This window comes from Tarenaya hassleriana, unplaced genomic scaffold, assembly GCF_000463585.1.
Source record: "Tarenaya hassleriana unplaced genomic scaffold, ASM46358v1 Cleome40, whole genome shotgun sequence".
Taxonomy (NCBI): Eukaryota; Viridiplantae; Streptophyta; class Magnoliopsida; order Brassicales; family Cleomaceae; genus Tarenaya; species Tarenaya hassleriana.
The window spans coordinates 1118232-1123509 of record NW_010966882.1 but is presented as its reverse complement, the minus strand read 5'-3'; positions in this window follow the sequence as shown (position 1 = coordinate 1123509).

The following is a 5278-nucleotide window of genomic DNA, read 5'->3' as shown; positions in this document are numbered from 1 at the left end:
AGATCCTTCTAACTTAGAAATACGCTCCATCATTTGTTGTAGGGCTCGGAAAATCTCTTGGTTGCTAGACGACCCTATCTCCAATCCCTCATTGGAAGCATCGTGAGCACTCATGTTTATAATTCGCTCAAGTCTCGCAATATGCCCGTAACGTGCTATACACGCAAACGAATCCCAATCAACGTGCAAGAGCGTAAATGATAGACGTGGATATCAACGAGCAATCACTCAACGTGCAATGGCTAACAAACAAACAGCGGGATATCAATGAGCAATCACTCAACGTGCAATGGCTATCAAACAAACAGTGAGCGAATACGAAAGTGAGACACACACGTGCAAAGCAAATCAAACACAACATGCTAAGCAATGAACGTGCGAACTATCGAACAACTAACGGAATGGAACGACAGCAGCAACACGCAACGCACAGGATATTCAAGCACTTAAAACGATCAGCAAACACGTCAAGCAATCGTGCAACCGAATAGGTATGATTTTAGAAAATGAACAGTCCACGAACACGCAAACAATCGTGAATTACAAGACTGTAGAATAAGGTCGATCAAGGAGTGATCTCACCAGATTTACTGCGTTTTAGGTTTGTGAAACTCGATCAATACTCCTCGGGTACAATCTGCAAGTCAAAGCGACACAAACTCAGAATTTGGGATATTTTTTTGGTGAAATTGTTTTCGGCTTTTTCAAGGAAACTCGAACAAATGATAAAACAGAATTTATAAAAGGATAGATCTCACCCGGGAACGTCCTATGGCTCGAGCAAGCTCTGATACCAAAATGATGTACGCACGAGGAGGATGGGCAAGGGGAGTTCAACCGCAATCACCGGCTCACGGGTGTGGCTCTCGAATTCGCGGAGGAACAAGGGCAATCGAAGTGGATTTACGGTAAAACGATTCCAATCACCAGCTCTCGCAAAGTGGCTCTCGAATTCGGAAACGTTTCAAAGGAATGGAGATGGAAATCAAAGTGGAGGAACCTCGGACGAACCAAGGAATGAGCCGGACCAACCGAGCTCTAAGGGGACCGTCGGACACACCGGATGGCTTCACGGGCGGCGGACACACCGGCGGCTCGTGGAGGAGGCGGACAAACCAGCCAAGTTTTTGAAAGAGAGAATTCTCAAACAAAAATCAGATTAGATTGATCAAAAGTGCTAGTGATTACAAAGCTTGGAAAGAGTTTAAGTAAACAAAGCATTAAATGCTAGCTTACATGCAAGCCTAGTCTTAATTAAGGACCAAACAACAAAATATAGCTGTTGGAACATTATGTGGGCCGAAATTCTTGAGTAAATAAGGCCCATGGGCTTCACTTGGGCTTTAGGAGATGTCTTCTTCGAGTATAAGTAAGTTCCTGGTCGGATTTCGTCCGAAAAGTGAAATGTCGTCTTTGGACTCCCGGGATCCGCTAAGAATGTGATTGACGGCCTTGGTGAGTGTGACACGAAGCGCTCGAGCTCTAGCACGAGTAAGTGGTGGCTCAGCTCTAGGGTTTGCTCGGGGAGCCTCCGCGTTGTGCATGTCGAATCCCGGTCTCGCGACTTCGAATGATCTTGTGACGTTATGATCATCCGGCAAGAGTCTTGACGCCTGATTGGCCAAGTCTTCAACATCTTCTAGAGCTCCTTCCGTTAAGCTCCCGTCCTCATCCAAGCTGCTAGCTCTGATGTCCTCATCAGAGAGGGAAGTGATCCTTACGTGTGTTGGAGTTTAACTTACGGTAGTCGATGCACATCCTCCAACTGGTCACGGTTCTTGTCGGGATAAGCTCATTGTTCTTGTTCTTCACTATGGTCATTCCCCCTTTCTTGGGTACGACATGTACAGGGCTCATCCATGAGCTGTATGAGATCAGATATATGATACCCGCATCTAACAATTTCATTACTTCCTTCTTCACGACCTCTTTCATCGCGGGATTTAAACGGCGTTGATGTTGTATTGAGGTCTTCGAGTCATCCTCGAGATGAACACGGTGCATGCAAAAGGAGGGGTTTAGCCCTTTAATGTCATCAATCATGTATCCGATTACTTTTCTATACCCTCGAAGTAAACTCACCAATCTATCGACCTGAGATTCCTGCAAAGATGCGTTAACGATAATAGGATATGTGGAATCCGGTCCAAAAAATACGTACCTGAGCTCCTTAGGAAGTGGTTTTAGCTCGAGTTTAGAGGCGTGTTCGGAACTCCAATCTGGTGTAGGCGAAGCAAGATTTTCTTTTAGGTCCAAGGAACTGTCGCGGTCAGCATTATTAGTGACACGGTCCGCGCCAAATATCTGAGATAAATCAAACGATCTGGGACGGGCATGATGACGCGGAGTACACTCCGCATTGGAATTAACTCGGACTGCGGTAATAGTGACGTGACCCGCGCCACATCTCTGAGCAAAATCGAGTTTTTCGTCCCTTGTGACACAGACCTGATTTGCCTCCATACCTTCTGCGTCAATACTAACACGGGTCGCGTCCACAGTATCTCGGCCCGCGCCACATCTATGAGAAAAATCGGAAATAAACTCAGCACTCTCACTTGTCCGTGCGCGATCTGTCTCAAGAGCCCATGCAGTACATTCCGCATCTAAGTGATCTTCGTCAAGCAATCTAGTGAGTTCCTTGATTTCTTATTCATTACAGAAAAGGTTTCCTTCGGTTGTTCCAAGAGACACTTCAAGCGGATCTATTTTTCTGAATTCTCCAATCATGTTCTCAAGCTCATCTTCAACTATTTAGATTGCACAAAGTGAGTCGGTGCTAGACTGTTGCTTCATAGTCTGATCAAGTGTAAACTGAACCGTCTCATCGCCGATTTTCATCGTCAAACGTCCTGTTCGGACGTGTACCACAGCGTCGGCGGTATTCAAGAACAGACGCCCCAAGATGATAGGAATTTTCGCATCCTTATCCATGTCCAATACTACAAAATCAACAGAGACATAGAAATCACCGACCTTTAATGGCACATCTTCCAATATCCCAGCTGGATACTTGACGGTACGGTCTGCAAGTTGGAGTGCCATCCTCGTCGGTTTAAGCTCATCAATATTGAGTTTCTTGTAAATTGATAATGGGAGCAAACTCACACTGGCTCCCAAATCACACAAAGCTCAATCAATCTCTATGTTACCGATCTTACACGGGATGGAGAAACTGCCCGGATCAGCCATCTTAGGAGGTAAATTATGCTGTAAGATCGCTGCACTAACTTCAGTACTCAAAGCCACTGTCTCTTTCTCCATAACTCGTTTCTAGTCAAGATGTCCTTGAGAAACTTCACGTAAGAAGGCATTTGTAAGATTACTTCGTGAAACGGCATAGTAACTTCGAGTTTCATCAGCATCGCTGTGAATTTCGCAAACTGGCTATCCTCGTTGTATTTCCGCAGACGTGAAGGAAAAGGAACAGGTGGTGCTCTCGGGGGTGGTGGAACGTAGGGTGGTTCTACTACTTTCTCAGGAATAGTGTGAGCTTCCATCTGACTCGCTTTTTCTTTTTCTTCCCTAGTGTATCTCAGTGTTGTCTTTTCTCTCTCTGGTTCGTTATGCACCTCGGGAAGTTGTATACAACTGCGCAATGTGATAGCATTACAATGCTCACGCGGGTTTGTTTCGGGCTTACCCGGAAAAGAACCATGAGGTCGAGACGATTGTGATGCGATCTAAGCAATCTGATTATCCAACAACTTCATATGAGAACCTATACCATCTACTCGACGTTCAAGATCGTCATGTTTTCCCCGCATTCCATGCATTTCTGAACGTAGCTCATCAAATGAATTTTTCTGATCATGCATGAGTTGCGTAAGCATGGACTTAAGATTGGTCTCGTCATTTTTCGGTGGTTGATGTTGTCTATAACCCTGATTCTGATACCGTTGCTGTCCAAATCTCGGCGGTCCTGGTTGGTTACGTGGTGCACTCTGATGTTGCGGATTCAATGGTCCACTCGGGTTACCGTATGAGAAACCCAGATGGTTTTTGTTATTCGGGTTGTAGAGGTTCGATGGATTCTGATATTGACCTCGTCCGACATAATCAACATCTTCGACCCGTTCCTCCTCAGTGTGAGGCTGATCTAAGACAAATACTCCAGGTTGGACTTTCTGAGAACTCGGCATCGCTCCACTTTCCAGCTGAAGCTTAATAGCAGAAAGCTCTGACATTACGGCTTTGAGAGCAGCTAAATCTCCGGTATCTCCTTTCCCGATGTTTCTTCGGTTGATATCCCGTGTAGCACCTCTAGCTTTCGCCATCTTGCTGATTTGTGCCTCCAACGTATCAAATGGAATATCATAGATGCTTCCTCCACATGTTGCGTCTATCCATGCTCTAGTGTCATCGTGAAGCCCATGGATAAATGTAGACAACAACAATCTCTTATCCATTCCATGATGAGGACATATGCGCTGGTAACTCTTGAATCGCTCCCACGCATCGTGTAAATTCTTGTCGATGTCTTGCGTAAGCCGTTTATAGCTCGTTGTGCTGCTCGTGTCTTCTCAGGAGAGTAATATTTCATCATGAATTGCTCCTCAAGTTCCTCCCAAGAAGTGATGGAATTCGGCTCTAAAGTGTAGAGCCAATCTCGAGCTCTTTCCAACAAGGAAAACGGGAAAGCTTCCAGATAGACATCTTCGATCGTCATCCCTTGGACTATCTTCGCTGATCTACACAACATCTTGAATTGCGTCAGATGAGAGATCGGATCCTCAGTAGGTCGGCCTCTGAAGCTGGCCTGATTGAACATAGTGATGCACTGAGGTGGCAGCTCAAAGTTGTCATTGGGCGGTCGGTTTATACATGACAGCAACTGAGTATGCTTCGGGGCAATATAAGTCCCCAATGTTTCACCCATAGCTCTTCTGATATGCTCTTCATCTCCCACATCATGTTCATATAACGGATTCTCGTGGTCGTCGTCTGCTGATGACATGTAAATATTGTCATATTTTCACATTGGATGTCTAGCACATTTCACGATATTTTGCATATTTATAGATATCCCTTGTACATTTTATTCCGACTTCGATGTTTTTGATATTTTGTAGGAAAATTGAAGCTTTGGACGAAAATGAGGCAATTTCCAAGAAAAAAGACATGACCCGGAACCAACCCGAACATATTCTGAGTACCAAAGAGTCAAAGAGGAAATGCTTGCCCGATGTTGATATTACGAGTCCCATAACTTTTGCAATACAGATCCATATCATGCGTACTATACAGCATTGGAAAACCTTTTTCAATAGCTACGCAC